Source organism: Dermacentor silvarum, chromosome 1, assembly GCF_013339745.2.
Source record: "Dermacentor silvarum isolate Dsil-2018 chromosome 1, BIME_Dsil_1.4, whole genome shotgun sequence".
NCBI lineage: Eukaryota > Metazoa > Arthropoda > Arachnida > Ixodida > Ixodidae > Dermacentor > Dermacentor silvarum.
In genome coordinates, this window is record NC_051154.1 from 355,749,731 (window position 1) to 355,766,789 (window position 17,059).

The 17,059-nt window shown below is 50.5% G+C and overlaps 6 non-coding genes across 6 annotated transcripts; 4 read left to right on the forward strand and 2 right to left on the reverse strand.

The window, feature by feature from the left end:
* On the forward strand, positions 1-72 carry Trnac-gca (transfer RNA cysteine (anticodon GCA)). The gene has a single exon. It is a non-coding gene; the product is annotated as a tRNA-Cys (tRNA).
* Positions 73-146: 74 nt separating this feature from the next.
* Trnac-gca (transfer RNA cysteine (anticodon GCA)) lies at positions 147-218 on the forward strand. Its single transcript has one exon. It is a non-coding gene; the product is annotated as a tRNA-Cys (tRNA).
* An 11,674-nt stretch (positions 219-11,892) lies between these two features.
* On the forward strand, positions 11,893-11,964 carry Trnac-gca (transfer RNA cysteine (anticodon GCA)). The gene has a single exon. It is a non-coding gene; the product is annotated as a tRNA-Cys (tRNA).
* A 3,629-nt stretch (positions 11,965-15,593) lies between these two features.
* Positions 15,594-15,665, forward strand: Trnac-gca (transfer RNA cysteine (anticodon GCA)). Its single transcript has one exon. It is a non-coding gene; the product is annotated as a tRNA-Cys (tRNA).
* Positions 15,666-16,095: 430 nt separating this feature from the next.
* Trnac-gca (transfer RNA cysteine (anticodon GCA)) lies at positions 16,096-16,167 on the reverse strand. The gene has a single exon. It is a non-coding gene; the product is annotated as a tRNA-Cys (tRNA).
* A 73-nt stretch (positions 16,168-16,240) lies between these two features.
* On the reverse strand, positions 16,241-16,310 carry Trnac-gca (transfer RNA cysteine (anticodon GCA)). The gene has a single exon. It is a non-coding gene; the product is annotated as a tRNA-Cys (tRNA).
* Between the last annotated feature and the right edge of the window lie 749 nt (positions 16,311-17,059).

Below are 17,059 nucleotides of genomic sequence, written 5' to 3' on the forward strand. Positions count from 1 at the left end.
GGGGGCATAGCTCAGTGGTAGAGCATTCGACTGCAGATCGAGCGGTCCCTGGTTCAAACCCGGGTGTCCCCTTTATCAGTTTTTTATTTGCAATATTTTTGTGTCTGAAGCTCAGAGGAACGCGCCTTCTCTGCATCTCAGTTGTCGGGGGCATAGCTCAGTGGCAGAGCATTCGACTGCAGCTCGAGAGGTCCCCGGTTAAAACCCGGGTGTCCCCTTTATCAGTTTTTTATTTGCAATATTTTTGTTTCTGAAGCTCATAGGAACGCGCCTTCTCTGCATCTCAGTTGTCGGGGGCATAGCTCAGCAGTCTGCCTCTGGACACGGACACGTTCGGACGCAAGATGTCGAGCTCTGCAAGAGCGGGTTCAGCGGCCGCGTCTGGCCGTGGTAACAGGTCTTCTGTCGCCCCACCGGGTTATCAGTACGTACTACCGACTTTGCCATCAGGAGAATCTATGAAGGAGTGTTTGTTTTTACACTGTAACGTGACCGGGAGACCATACCGCCTCGAAGATTTCCGTGACCCGCTGCAAGAGCTGGGTTTACTGAAAGACGTGACTGGTATAGGGCCCTTCCAAATAACGCATGTGTGGCTGATCAAGCTACGAACGCCAGAGGCAAAGGAAGTGCTGGTTAACGCGGGTGGCTTGGAGGTCAAAGGGCGTTTTTGCGCCGTCATTGACCCTGTACAGCAAGACATCACACTCAAAGTGCACTGGGTTCCATTCCACGTTACCGGGGAAGCATTGAAGAGGACTTTCGACCACTATGGCGAAGTTAAAGAAGTATGACAAGAGGATTGGAAGGTGAGAGGTTTTGAACAAGCCGAGTCCCCTACACGTATTGTGCTGATGACGCTCCGAGAGGATTTAACACCGGACGCTTTGCCCCATTTGTTCAAGATTTTAACACGAAAGTGTTTTATGCCGGGGTCCACCAAGACTTCACTGACGTATTTCCGTCACGGAAATACGTCACACGAACATACACGAACATAATACAAAGAAAGAAACCAGAAGAAAAAGTTCCACAAACATGCAAAATTTGGAAATCGAACCCACGACCTCTCGGTCCGCGACGATAGATCGCCGAGCGTTTACCCCATCGCGCCACAAACGCATTTGCAGAGAGCTACACAGACGCGCCTTATATATCTAACACTCCTCCGTGTACCCGCGCTCTTGCTCGGGGCGGTGCCGCCGCCTACGAGCAGAAAAGAGAAGTACTGCATTATGACACTAACGCGCACCGACAGTGAACGCTTCGGTGGTCTCAGCACTACGACGCCTCGATGCCAGCATTCGAAGGGACGCTGGCATCAAGAAGCACTACCAACGCGTTCTCGCAGAAGCACTACTAGGTGGCGTTCACCGTACTCAGCACAGCGGAGCGTGGCCTCCGCAATTAGCTCTGAAAATGTTTCTGAAGTTGATCGCGGAGGCTGCAATTACGACGCGCTGTACGCGCTGATTTGACTCGGTGACGATTCAGTTACGTGCTTTGTCTTGCGCGTTGTATTAGTGTGTCAGTTACGTGCTTCGTCTTTCGCGTTGTGCTAGCGTGTGCAGCGTAGTGCACCTTCCATATGCACGACGGTTGCTCATGGTCATCGACGTTGGTAGTCGTGATGGAGGAGACGTGCCACCAGGCGTCAGCGTGGGTGCATCAACGCCTAAGGGCGCTTTAGCCACAAAACACCAATAGACATTATATATCAATGTGCAATAAACATTACACTACTTCTGTGAAGACACGTTTCACTTTCGTGTTCTATACCGATTCCTATATAAGAGGGATCAACCACATTTTTTGGTGGTTCAGTGCTCGTCGTCGTTCCTGGCAGGGCTCCAATTTGCCTTCGTTGTCGACGCAAAGGACACATTAGGCGAGACTGCAGAGTGCCAAGGTATGCTCAGTGCCGGGAATTCGGCCATGAGGCACAAGACTGCGTGCGTACATATGCAAGAGTTACTGGCAGCAAGCAAGCTGACGACGAGGGTCTCGAATTGATGGAGGAAAAGGTAACGGAGAAGCTGACAGCGTCTTTAGAAACGCAGGCTGAACAGGTGGCAAGTGACGCGGAAAAGGTGGCAACGCCATCCGCGTCGACACAGTACGACACTACATTAAGAAAGCAGAGGCAAAGAAGAATGCAGGAAGAAGTGAAGACACCTCCTGCGCCTGAAGACGCGGATCATGGGTGTGACGAGTTGAACGTGGAGCCAGACACACCATATGAGACGCCTGATGAGACGGCCACTGAGGAGCCGGCTACACCTTCCAAACGGCATCGACGTGATGCTCCAGATGAGGAGACGCCGGGGGACAGTGTTCAACGCCTGGAGCCGCAGTGGATGGAGGTCCGGTCGACCCGTGCCAAAAAAGGAAAGTACGCCCCAGCGCAAAGGTCAGCGTCGCTCACCCGAGAAGGGCCGGCGACGCAGTGACCAACGCGACTGGCGTCGCGGGTGCCCGTTCAAGCTGTCGTGCCGACAGGGACGCTCAGTGTGTGAAAGTTGCTAATTGCTGGACGCTTTACCGTTGTTTTACTCTTGCAATTTGAAATGGCTATGTCGCTAGCTGCATTTCGCGTGGGAACGCTCAACGTTAGAGGTCTCAAGGCGAGACGCAGGCAGCGTCAGCTCCGACGCGTAATGTTAGAGGAAGATTTAGATATCTTGGCAATTCATAAGACTAAAATAGAGAGTGACAGTCAGACTGACGGTATGGTTGTACAGTTTAGTGACCGCTATACTGTATGCGTTAGCCATAAGAAAGCAGAGGCAAAGAAGAATGCAGGAAGAAGTGAAGACACCTCCTGCACCTGAAGACGCGGATCATGGGTGTGACGAGTTGAACGTGGAGCCAGACACACCATATGAGACGCCTGATGAGACGGCCACTGAGGAGCCGGCTACACCTTCCAAACGGCATCGACGTGATGCTCCAGATGAGGAGACGCCGGGGGACAGTGTTCAACGCCTGGAGCCGCAGTGGATGGAGGTCCGGTCGACCCGTGCCAAAAAAGGAAAGTACGCCCCAGCGCAAAGGTCAACGTCGCTCACCCGAGAAGGGCCGGCGACGCAGTGACCAACGCGACTGGCGTCGCGGGTGCCCGTTCAAGCTGTCGTGCCGACAGGGACGCTCAGTGTGTGAAAGTTGCTAATTGCTGGACGCTTTACCGTTGTTTTACTCTTGCAATTTGAAATGGCTATGTCGCTAGCTGCATTTCGCGTGGGAACGCTCAACGTTAGAGGTCTCAGGGCGAGACGCAGGCAGCGTCAGCTCCGACGCGTAATGTTAGAGGAAGATTTAGATATCTTGGCAATTCATAAGACTAAAATAGAGAGTGACAGTCAGACTGACGGTATGGTTGTACAGTTTAGTGACCGCTATACTGTATGCGTTAGCCATGCTGTTGGCACAGCGGCCGGATGCTGTATGTTTATCAAGAAAGGTTTGGGTATAGTGGAAGAAACTGTGATAAGTTGTCAGAGTAGACGATTCGTGTTTTGTGATTTCGTATATTGTAACAAGGAATTCCGAATAATATGTGTGTACGCACCAACAAAAGTAAATGACCGGCTTAGCTTTTTTCAAGAAATATCGCAGTACATGAAAACAAACAGATGTTTGATAGTGTTAGGAGATTTCAATTGCGTTTTGAACTCTGATGATCGTTCGCATGATGGATACTGGGCTGATAAGAGCGTTGAGTTCTTGAGGGGGGCCATAGGAAGAGCCCTGGTGGAGGACATTGCACATTACGCGAATGGAGGTAATAATCGGCATTATACTCATTTTCAAGGCAATAGCCATGCAAGGTTAGACAGAGCGTATCTTTCGCAAGAAATTGCCACACTGTGTGATGATTACAAGGTGCTGAATATAGCATTTAGCGACCATTGTTAAGTAGCCTTCACGATAGGGAAGAAGATCACCGTTAAACCTAGAATGAAGTGGGAAACATGGAAATTAAACGCAAAACTCTTAAAGGACGAACGATTTATAAAAAGTGTACGAACAGAAATAGCTAAAGCAAACAGTAGCTATGAAAGAGGATGGGGTGAGCGATGGGAGAGGTTTAAAGAAGCCGTAAAAAAGAATACCATAGAGCGAGCAGTAGAAATGTGTTTTGAAGAGCGTCAAGAAGAAAATAACCTGAAAAAATGCTGCAGGAATTGCTGGATGCTGAAACTGCGGCGCCAGGCACCTTTATGGAAGAAATAAGAAGAACGAAGTGTAAACTTGAGGCTATCGACACGGAAAAATACCGTGGTGCGCTTGTTCGCGCACGAACGGAAAAGATCTTGGCCGATGAAATGCCAACAAAGCGTGCTTTGGGAGCTGAAAAAAAGTATGCGAGGAGGAACGAAATAGTTGAGATTGAATACAAAGGGAAAATATGTAGAGATGCAGAAGAAATCAATTATTCATTTGAGGAACATTACAGAGAGCTCTTCACTTGTAGAATACCGAGCAAGCCTGGCTATGAGAGCCATTTTCTATCTGCCCTTCCTAGATTAGACGCCGAAGAAACAAAGATTATCAGTAGATATCACAGCACAGGAAATTGAAATGGCCATAGAAGACCTCAACGCTGGAAAATCGCCAGGACCCTACGGCTTAACTGCAGTTTTTTACAAAGCCTTCTGCTCGCAGATAGCCATCGTATAAGAGCATGTTTTTAAGGAGGCGTATCAAGCAGGGCGTCCGCCACCGTCTTTTAAAAGGGCGTTCACAGTCTTGATACCAAAAAGCGATGACACGAATAAACAAAATCACAGGCTACAGACCAATTACACTGGCAAACGTAGATTATAAAATTTTAATGAAGATATTTGCTCGGAGACTACAAGAGGTTATTGGTGATTTAGTAGGACCACATCAGACCTGCGGGATAAGAGGGAGGTCGATAGTTACTAATATACATGTGGCGCGTAGCATACTTGAAATGTGTGACGCAGATTTTAGGAAAGTCGCTATGTTACAAATTGATTTAGAAAAGCATTTGACAGAGTATGTCACGATCTCCTGTTTACAATTCTTGATTATGTAGGTGTTGGATCATTGATAACAGAGGGAGTTAAAATGGCATATAATAATTGTACAACTAACCTCATTATCAACCATGAGCTAACTGAAAGGACAGAAGTGCGTTGCTCTGTGCGTCAGGGGTGCCCCCTGTCACCTCTTTTGTTCGCGATATATTGCCACGGGGATGTGAGTAGCAAAAGGGATAGGAAAATTATATTTACACGATATATACAAAGACAGACGGCTGCAGGCAAGATGGCAGAACAACAACACGAGCGCTGCCCCGATCGTCGTCCTCACCGCCTTTTTGGCGCATTCTTCCATGCTCGGCATAGCGCGTAACATAGAACCCCCGCCGTCGAGAGCGCCGTCTCGGCGCTTAAGGAGCAGTAGGATCTTGTCCTGCAACATAAGGCTTAAGGCGGGAGACGTGCACGATATCAGTGGCGGACGCGGTAGATGGGCGACTGTCCAATGGAGTGATCTCGTACGTGACGTCGGTGACCTGGCGTAGGACCTTGTAAGGCCCGGAGTATCGGGAAAGAAGCTTTGAAGACAAGCCAACGTGGCGGCAAGGCGTCCAGAGGAGGACCAAAGAGCCCGGAGAATAATTAACGACTCTGTGATGGCTATCGTAGCGGGCCTTCTGGGACAGCTGGGAGGCAGAAAGACGATCCCTGGCAATCTGGCGAGCCGTTGCAGCCCGAGAAGCTGCATCGCGGGCGTAGTCGGTAACAGGGCGCACAGGTGATGGTAAAAGCGTCTCGAAGGGCAATGTGGGATGGCGGCCAAACAAGAGGTAAAAGGGGGAAAAGCCAGCGGTGTCATAGCGTGACGAGTTGTAGGCGAATGTCACATAAGGCAAGGTGCTGTCCCAATCACGGTGGTCTGAGGAAACGTACATGGAGAGCATTGTGGTCAGCGTGCGGTTGAGGCGCTCAGTAAGCCCATTGGTTTGCGGGTGGTAGGCAGTGGTTAGCTTGTGACGGATGGAACACGAACGAAGAATGTCGTCGACGACTTTGGACAGAAAGGAGCGACCACGGTCGGTCAGCAGCTGTCGAGGAGCGCCGTGGTGAAGAATAACGTCGTAAAGTAGGAATTCCGCAACGTCAGTGGCACAGCTTGTCGGTAGTGCCCGCGTGATAGCGTATCGTGTCGCGTAGTCCGTAGCGACGGCAATCCACTTGTTCCCAGTCAGAGATGTTGGGAATGGCCCGATGAGATCAAGGCCGACGTGGTAGAACGGGACACCGGGAATGTCGATGGGCTGAAGAGGACCGGCTGGCGACAAGGATGGATGCTTGTGGCGCTGACAAGACTCGCAAGAAGCAACGTATCGGCGCACAGAGCGGTGGAGGCCTGGCCAGAAGAACCGACGCCGAACGCGATCGTACGTGCGAGTTGCTCCGAGATGTCCAGCTGTTGGGGCATCATGAAGCTGTTCGAGGACAGTGGAACGAAGTGTTTCGGGAACAACTAGTAGAAGCTCTGGGCCATCGGAGCTGGTGTTGCGTATGTATAAGATGCCGTCACGAAGCACGAATAATTGTAGGGACGGGGCACAGTCATGAGAGTGTAGACGGTGGATAATTGACCGCAAATTGGCATCGCTGAGCTGTTCGCTGCGTATGTCGGATAAAGCGGATATCGCGAAGACACAGGCGTCCGAATCGTGCGCTGACAAGTCGGGAGGGTCCACTGGATGACGGGATAGGCAGTCCGCATCCTGGTGCAGTCTGCCAGACTTGTAAGTGACGTCAAAGCTGTATTCTTGCAGTTTCAGCGCCCAGCGACCAAGTCGTCCAGTCGGATCCTTGAGGGAAGACAACCAGCAAAGCGCATGGTGGTCGGTGATGACCGAAAAGGTGCGGCCAAACAAGTATGGTCGAAACTTGCCGACAGCCCAAACTAGTGCGAGGCACTCGCGTTCCGTGATCGAAAATTTGCACTCTGAAGAGGAAAGAAGGCGACTGGCATAGGCGATGACGCGATCGCGACCTTGTTGCTGCTGGGCGAGAACAGCGCCGATGCCATGTCCACAGGCGTCGGTGCGAAGTTCAGTGGGGGCTGACGGGTCAAAATGGGCCAAGATGGGTGGTGACGTAAGTAACGTCGTGAGCGTGTGAAACGCAGTGGCCTGTTCAGGACCCCAAGAAAATGGCGTTTCCTTCTTCAAGAGTTCCGTGAGTGGGCGGGCAACGTCGGCGAAGTTCTTGACAAAACGTCGAAAATAGGAGCACAAGCCTACAAAGCTCCGGACGTCTTTAGTGGAACGTGGTATAGGGAAGTCTTTCACAACACGAATTTTTTCTGGGTCAGGTTGCACGCCTTCAGCACTCACAAGGTGGCCAAGCACAGTGATTTCGCGGCGGCCAAAACGGCATTTGGTATAGTTGAGCTGAAGGCCTGCTCGCCTGAAAACTTCAAGAACTGCCGACAATCGGCTAAGGTGACTGTCAAATGTCGGTGAGAACACGATGACATCGTCAAGGTAACACAGGCAAGTTGACCATTTGTATCCACGGAGGAGGGAGTCCATCATCCTTTCAAATGTGGCTGGGGCATTACACAGTCCAAAGGGCATTACCTTAAACTGGTAAAGTCCATCAGGCGTAACATATGCGGTTTTTTTCATGGTCTTGATCATCGACGGAGATCTGCCAGTAGCCTGAGCTCAGGTCGATAGAAAAGAAGTAGGCAGAGCCGTGTAAGCAGAGCCGTGTAGACAGTCGAGAGCGTCATCGATCCGCGGCAAAGGGTAGACGTCCTTGCGCGTTACCTTGTTTAGGTGCCGGTAGTCGACGCAGAAGCGCCAGCTGCCATCTTTCTTCTTCACCAGGACGACTGGTGATGCCCATGGACTACATGAAGGCTCAATGACGTCCTTGATGAGCATCTTGTCGACTTCACGCTGTATCACTTCTCGCTCGGCATGGGACACGCGATAGGGACGTCGTCTGATTGGGCTGGCGTCCCCAGTATTGATCTTGTGAGTGACCACAGATGTCTGCCCCAAAGGACGGTCATTGAAGTCAAAGATGTCGTGGTAGGACTTCAATACGCGCCGCATATCGGCTGTCTGTGCAGGAAGGAGGTCAGACGCAATCATCTTGTCAATATTACCGTCGTCGAGATTGTGCGAGAAAGAGGAAGGGGCAGAGGATAAAGAAGCGTCGGTGACGAATGCAGAAACGGCACACTCATCGATAGAAGCAATGTGGCCTAGAGTGATGCCGCTTGGGATGAGTTGCGTGCACCAGCTAAAGTTCAGTATGGGTAGAGACGTGTGATTATCTGCGACTCTGATAAGGGTGTGAGGAAGAGCGACGTTTTTGGCGAATAAGACGTCAACGATCGGGGTCAAAATGTAATCGCCATCGGGAATGGGCGAACAAGACCGCAAGTTCACATACATAACGGCTTGAGGAGGTAGCCGAACGTAATCCACTGAGCACAAGCGCGGCTGGCGTGTAGTAGGAGCGTCATGGTAGCACGGTAGGTCTAGCTGAAGCAAGCCGGTTCCACAGTCAATAAGGGCAGAATGGGCAGACAGAAAATCCATACCGAGAATGAGGTCATGGGAGCATTTCTCGAGCACGGCAAGGAGTACGCTTGTGGATCGGTCGGCAACACTTATTCGCGCGGAGCACATCCCTAGCACGGGAAACGTTCCGCCATCGGCGACATGAATGAGCGGTACTGTGGGTGGTGTTAGGACCTTCTTAAGGCGGCGACGACGCTCCGAATTCATAACTGATATCTGAGCCCCAGTGTACACTAGAGCGACAGCATGTGCGTCATCCAGTTTAACGTCTATCAGGTTTCGTCTGGTCTGCAGTATGGTCAGAGGATTTGGCAGGCGGGTCGTCGATGCAGCATCACCTCTGGGAGCTGCATCGTCTAGTTTTCCCGAGGGAGTCGTGCAATCGGCGACGTAGGGCGGCGGAATTGGGGCGAGCGAGACGATTGGCGACGCGACAACGGCGAACGGGACTGGTGACCATGTGGGGATGGCGAACGACGATACGGCATGGGGCATTCGTCTTCAGCGGTGGTTTGGGGATGCTCGTGGTAGGGCTGAAATCGGCCATGATCCATGTCGGGGTGACGGTTGTTTCCATAGGGAGCCTGATACCAATGCCACCGGCTGTTACAATGGCGGGCCACGTGTCCAATACGACGGCAGTTAAAGCAAATTGGACGGTCATCAGCAGTCCTCCATTCGGCTGGGTTGCGAGTACGGAAAGGCGGCCTTTGACCTTGGGCGTGCGAAAGTGAGGGACGGTGGTCGATCGGCTGCGAAGGAGCTGCGGCGCACACAGAGTCCAGGCCAGCATTGGAGAGCTCCCGATGAACGATAGCTTGGACTAGTGGCACCATCTGGGAACTATGATCACAAGTACGGCCGCACGTAGAAGCAGGAGACGCAGCATCAAGTTCACGTCGGATGATCTTCTTCAGGTGTTCCACGGTGAGCGGCGCCGACGGCTCAGGTACGTCTTCGCAGGACCACGTTGCTGCCGTGTTCGAAAGTCGAGCGAAGTTATTGGCAATGCGTCGACTTTTGGCGGCCTCAAAGCGCTTGCACTCTTGGATGATGGCATCGATGGTGTCGCAGTCCTTGCAGATTAGCAGGTTGAAGGCATCATCTGCTATGCCTTTTAACACGTGGCCTACTTTCTCAGACTCCGTCATGCTGTCGTCGGCTTTGCGGCAAAGGGCAAGCACGTCCTGTATATAAGTCAGCTATGACTCTGTCGCTGTCTGCGCACGAGATGCCAGCTCCTTCTTTGCTGCTGCCTTTCTCCCTGTGGACTTGCCGAACAGGGAACGCATCTTTTCCTTGCATGCATCGCAGCTCCCAATTTCCTCTTCATTATTCTGAAACCACACCTTCGCGGTTCCCTCGAGATAAAATAGTATGTTGGCCAACATGATCGTCTCATCCCAGCGATTATTCTTACTTGCACGCTCGTACAGGGATAGCCAGTCCTCGATGTCGACGTTGTCAGTCCCGCAGAATGTGCCTGGGTTCTTTAGCTGAGCCAGGACGACCGTTGTCGTTTGTGCCGCCTCGGTGGGCGCAGACACCTCTTCCGCCATCGTGGATAAAGCCAAGCGTCGGCCGCTGCGGAGCTCCGTTGTACCGTGTGGGTACCCCGCACCTCCCACCAAAATGCCACGGGGATGTGAGTAGCAAAAGGGATAGGAAAATTATATTTACACGATATATACTAAGAGAGACGGCTGCAGGCAAGATGGCAGAACAACAACATGAGCGCTGCCCCGATCGTCGTCTTCACCGCCTTTTTGGCGCATTCTTCCATGCTCGGCATAGCGCGTAACAATATCTAGAGGCTCTATGTAAAAAAATTATTGATAGTCCGGATGTGCGTGGTTTCAGCCTAGAAGGATGTGAAGTGCGTTTATTAGCTTACGCTGATGATGTCTTTGTTTTCTGCACTGATAAGGAGAGTGTTCGAACTTCTATGAAAATTATGCGTGAGTTTTGTGACATGACAGGTAGTAATATAAACCTGAATAAGTGTGTCGGTTTGTGGCATGGCCAGTGGCAGACAACGCCAAGTGTTTTTGAAGGTATGCAGTGGACGCTCACACCTGGGATTTACCTTGGTGTACCGTTAGGCACTCATCGAGACACCAAAGATTTGTGGAATGGAAAGGTGCAGGAATTGAAAGCTCAAACTGACAAGTGGGCCGGGCTTGACCTCTCAATATTTGCACGTGCTGCAATTTGCAGAATCTTCTTAGTGAGCAAGCTGTGGTATCTCATGGAAGTCCTGAGCTGTTCCCGATTAAATTTTAAGAAATTTCATAGAGCATTCGCTGTGTTTGTGTGGCAGTCAGAATATGAAAGAACAAGCAGAAACAACTGGTTTCGTAAGTTAGGTCAGGGAGGCTTGTCATTACCAAACTTATTCTTAAAGCAACTGGTTTCTAGATTCTTGTTCTTGCGAGACACGACAAATCCGTTCTTGCGAACGGTTATTCAAGTCCGATTGAGCAATGCTTCACCTAACTTTGTTGTCTCGATGAGGGAGGGTGGGTGTTACGCAACGAGTGAATTTCTACTTGAAGTGGTCGTGGCATTTAGATTTTTAAACCACAACTTTTCTACTCAATATTTGGCTACTGTAACACGTAAGCGGATAAGCGCTGATTTAATAGACATTATGTTGCCAGAACCATTGTATCGATTATTGTACCGTGAAGGCCAAGGGAAAGATGTGCTAAAACGAGTGAAACGAATGATGGTTCCAGGGGGAGTGAAAACGTTCTTTTTTAAACTACATACTAATACCTTGCCTGTAAAAACATGGCTAGAAGAAAAAGGGGAGTATTTACCATGGGGTACTAACTGTTTACTTAGCAAGAAACCGGAATCTATAGAACACGTGTTTCTAGATTTTTGGAGTGCGGTCTTCTTCTGGGACATTATGCAAAGAACTATTAAAAAGAATTACCGTTAACACCTCATGGTATTCGGTACTTAACTACAGGGCAAGACAGTATACCTTATGATACGTTCTTTCTCCTCGGCCTTCACAGCATCTGGAGAAACCGCATGGCTGTAAGGAATTGTGACATTAATCCGAGAACAGTAAACTCTTACTTTACTGAAAATGTGAGTAAACTTCGTGAAGTGTTTAAGAAATTAGGTTTTGACGATGAACTGTTGAACTTGATGGATGCTCTTGTCAAAATGAAAGTTCTGTAATGTCGACCGCATGTTAAACATCAGCGGCGGGAAAATGAATATTGTCAGCTGATACAGTAGTTTGTATTATTGTGTTTGCCGAATGTCCGGAAATAAAGAAAAAAAAAGTCGGGGGCATAGCTCAGTGGTAGAGCATTTGACTGCAGATCGAGAGGTCCCCGGTTAAAACCCGGGTTCCCCCTTTATCATTTTTTTATTTGCAATATTTTTGTGTCTGAAGCTCAGAGGAACGCGCCTTCTCTGCATCTCAGTTGTCGGGGACATAGCTCAGTACATTCTGCTTCCGGCTTCCGAGCTTAACGGATCGCGGAATCATGGGCTCCAGTGGAGCGGCTAATGCGGCTGTCAGCCGCGGCAACAGGCTTTTGACTGAGAATGATAAGGGCTACCAGATTATTTTGCCACGACTATCAACAGGACGCATCGTATCAAATACGGTGTTTTTGCACGGCGACGCTCGTGTTCGCCCATTCCGTGTAGAAGATTTTCGGGATGCGCTTCAAGCTGTTGGTATGCTCTCGGGTGTTGTCGCCCTTGGAGCGTACCAAATCAACCATGTGTGGGCGGTGACGATGAACACAGGCGAAGCTTCCAAAAAGCTGGCTGCTGTAAAAGAGATGCAAGTGAAGGGGCGTCGCTGCCTGGTCATCGACCCAAAGGAACAACAGGTGAAGCTGCGTCTCCACTGGCTTCTGCATGGAGTGGAAGACGAGGACGTGAAGACGGCACTGGCTTCCTTCGGCAAGGTGACCGAGGTAAACCGCGAGCGCTGGCGAGTGGATGGTGTCTCCGACAAGGGCTTGACGACTCGAGCAGTGCTACTCCAGCTGAAGACTGGGATGAAGGTCGACGACTTGCCCCACCAGATCCGCGTCGCCGGGAACTCGCACTTGTGGTCGCCACGGGTCGGCCTATGCAGTGTCTGGGCTGTAAGGGTTCTGGCCACGTCAGACGAGAATGTAAGGTTCCTCGTTGCTCCCGGTGCAGGCTTTTCGGCCACGTCGACGCGGACTGTGTACGCTCTTACGCTGCAGTCACGGGTTCGGCGGAGAGCGAGCCCTTGACATCAGAACACATGATAGACGTCATCGAGGCGGAGGACACGGCCAAGGGAACCGGAAGTGGCAACGCGGCGGCAGAAGTGAGCGGGACGACCACCCCGACGAACAGAGGACGGGATGATGTCCCTCCCACCGAGGAGCCAGCAGCAACTCTCGGGACCGTGACGGAGACCCCGGCAGAAAACGAGAGCCCCCAGCAGGCTACTGACGCTATGCAGGCAGCGGAAGACAGCACGACCCCCACCAACGCCCGCGTCGAAGGCGTCTCGGCATCGGTCAAGAGGTCCCTGCAGCAGGACGAGAAAGTCGACGGAAAGGCCGGCGGTGACTCGGAGGCTCCGCCTGCTAACACGTTGTCCGGAAGGCGCTCGACCATCAAGCCTAAGCCGAACCTGGAGGCCGACCATAGGCCCGCCGCGAAGCCGACCCCAGACGAACTTGACCTACGGCCACCGGATGGCCACGGAGGCGTCTAGCGGACTGCTAGACGTTAAGGTGAGCACCATGCTCCGGGCCTTCTCCCCTCCTTTTTGTAACAGTAATGGCTTCCAACCCGTCGCTTAGCCTCGGCACGCTAAACGTTCGAGGTCTGGCCGCCAAAAGGAAGCAGAGTCAGGTGTACCGACTGCTAGTGGACCAAGACATCGACGTTTTAGGCGTGCAAGAAACCAAGGTAGACGGCGAGGAGCAGACCGGGAGCATGGTGCAACGGTTCGCCTATATGTACTATACGATTGTGAGCCACGCCTTAGGGACGTCGGCTGGGTGTGTATTGTTCGTGAAGAAGCTCCCAGGGCTTGTCATAGAGAGTTACTTTTCATGTACTTCTGGCCGACTAGTCGTTCGTGACTTCAGCTATTGTGATGTCCAATGGCGCGTGCTGTGCGTTTATGCGCCTAATACGGTGGAAGAGAGGGCAAATTTCTTTGATAACCTAAGGCAACACTTCTCGGCAAACAAAATAATAGCCTGCTTGGGTGATTTCAATTGCGTATTGAATTCCCTGGATAGGTCTACGCGACGGGTTGTTCATGACAAAAGCAGTGACATCCTGGCGCAGATTATGAGCGAATTTGAACTAGAAGACATCGCTGAGTGTTTTCGTGGTGTCCGAGACGTGAGGTACACTCACTTTCAGGGTGCAAGTCACGCACGATTGGACCGTATGTATCTATCATACGATTTAGTAGATAAATGCCAGAGTTACGCAGTGACTGCAATATCGTTTTCTGACCACTGCCGGGTAAAATGCAGGGTGGGTCATAAGAAAGATAGAAAGGAATTTGTCTGGGAATTGTGGAAAATGAACGCTCAGCTTCTACGTGATGACACGTTTAACGAATTGGTAGTGACTGCTCTGAATAGTTTTGGAACAGACAGTTGTATCAAGTTAGGCGAGGAATGGGAGTTGCTGAAGCAAAGTATTAAAATGAAGGCTATCGAAAGGAGTAGTGTACTGCCATATGAAGAAAAGGCAAGAGAACAGGCTTTGAAAACACTTTTGGAAAAATTAGCGACGCTCGAATGCATGCAGCCGGGTGCTTATCAAGAAGATATGCGCTCTGTTAAGAAAAATCTCGAGGCGTTCGACGAAGAGCGCTATCGGGGTGCGCTCGTGCGCGCGAGAGTAGAAAGACTAGCGTGCGGGGAAATGCCTACGAAAAGAGCGCTGGGACTAGAAAAAAAGCACTCCAGACGCAAGCAGGTTGAGGCCATCGAACACGACGGGGTGGTAGTAACCGATAACAATAACATAGGGAGAGCTTTTTTTTGACCATTTTGAAAATCTATTCGCATTCAGGCCCGTCAATATGCAAGGTTTCAAACACTTATTTTTGGATCGAATGCCGCAACTGTCCAGTGAAGGTAAGGAGACGTTGGAACGGCCAACAACAGAAGTTGAAGTGATGAAGGCTATCGAAGACCTGAACCCTGGTAAATCACCAGGTCCAGACGGTGTTTGTGTCGCTTGGTACAAAACATTCACTGACCAACTAGCCCCTAGACTAACTGCAGTTTTCAATGAAGCATACGAACTGAAAATGCTTCCACCATCCTTTGGCCAGTGCAGTGCCCGTGCCCGTGCGGTGTTTTGCTTGTGCCCATGTACCGAGCCATGTACAATGGAGGCCCAGGTTTAGACGTTTTGAACAGGGTGAGAAAGATGCCAGTGCAACCAGCCACAAAATCATTCTTCTTTAAATTACATACCGGGACTTTACACGTTAAAACATTTCTGGAACAACGTAAGTTCTACCTGCCATGGGGAACCAACTGCTTTATTTGTAAAAAACCAGAAAACATAGATCATGTCTTCATCCACTGTTGGGAGGGGGTCTATTTCTGGGGCGTGTTGCAAAGGGTTTTAAAAAAGGAACAGCCAATAGATCCCCAGGGAATCAGGTTTTGCCAGTAGATAACGACGAATGATTCCCGTATGATTTAATCACGCTTACGGGCCTCCACTGTCTTTGGCACTCGAGAATGGCAAGGTACCACTGTGACCCTGATGCCCGACTGGCGCGTGTATACTTCCGTGAATGTATGCAGCGGTATGTAGAACTGTTGAAGTCACAACAGACGGTTCCCGAGTGTGGTCCCGGTCGAACCCCTGGCAACACTCAAGGAATTTTAATAGACAACGCCATGCCGCTGTAGCGGACGGCAACATATGTATATATTGCTGTGTTTGTATAGTGTCCATGGAATTTTGTGTGGTTATATGTCGAGGACTGGCAATAAAGAAAAAAAGGGGCATAGCTCAGTGGTAGAGCATTCGACTGCAGATCGTGAGGTCCCTGGTTCAAACCCGGGTGCCCCTTTGATCATTTTTTTATTAGCAATATTTTTGTGTGTGAAGCTCAGAGGAACGCGCCATCTCTGCATCTCAGCCCCTAGGGCAAGCACCTCCGGCAGCAGTCCTGTTGGGCCGAGAGCGTCCCGAAAATCCTCAGCTCTGTAGGGTCTGGCTCGCACGTCACCGTGCAAAAACACGGTGTTCAGCACCACGCGTCCCTTTTGGCAGGGGAGGCAAAATAATCTGATAGCCTGTGTCGTCTTCGCAGTTCACCCTGTTTCCGCGGCCAACTAGGGCCGCTGTCGCCGCTCCATTGGAGCCCATGACTCTGCTGACCGCTGAGCTCGGCTGCCGGAAGCAGAATGTACTGAGCTATGCCCCCGACAACTGAGATGCTGCGAAGGCGCGATCCTATGAGCTTCAGACACAAAAATATTGCAAATAAAAAATGTTGAAGGGGGCACCCGGGTTTGTACCGGGGACCTCTCGATCTGCAGTCGAATGCTCTACCACTGAGCTATGCCCCCGACAAATGAGATACAGAGAAGGCGCGTTCCTATTAGCTTCAGACACAAAAAATATTGCAAATAAAAATGATAAAGGGGCCACCCGGGTTTGAACCGGGGTCCTCTCGGTCTGCAGTCGAATGCTCTACCACTGAGCTATGCCTTTTTTTTTTCTTTATTGCCATCTTCAACGTAGAAATCAAGGGTTGCAAATGATAAAACGTGCAGCCACACCTTGGCCAACACAGCACTAAAATCGTTTCAGCAACACCAGTTCATCCAGTACAGACATCCATTGTGGTAGATCAGGCAGTACTTTGTACGCGTCTCTCACGTAAACAACACTCTCAATGAAGTGTTCTCGCACCGAAATCACAACGATGTCTGCATGTTCAAACTGCATGGGAGTTTTCCACATAGCGTGGAGGCCCAGGACCATAATGAGGTCGTACGGTACTTCCTCTGAGGTATCCCCTGGCAAAAAGCAAATTCCATAGGGGTCCAGGGGTAACTGTTTCTTCAGTGTTCTCTGCAGAACGTCCCAGTGAAGATGGGATCCCAGCAATCTAGGAAAACGTGCTCTATTGTTTCTGGTTTTGTTTACATAGAAAGCAGTTGTTCTAGGGGATGAAAATACCCTTGCTATGAAGCCAGGTCTTAACGAAGTGCGTTTGTATGTAATTTTGAAAAAGAACATTTAGTTGATGGCCGTACTGGCATTTTCTTGACTCTTTTTAGAACGTCCTGTCCGGGCCTCCACGGTGTGGCGAACGGTACAAAGGTACAGGGAGCATCGTGTCCACAAGATCTCTGTACAGTTTTTTCTTTGTAACGGTGGACAGATACAGCTGTGAAAAACGCACATTCAACATCCTATACGACAGAACCACTTCGCGCAAGTACCGAGTCACGG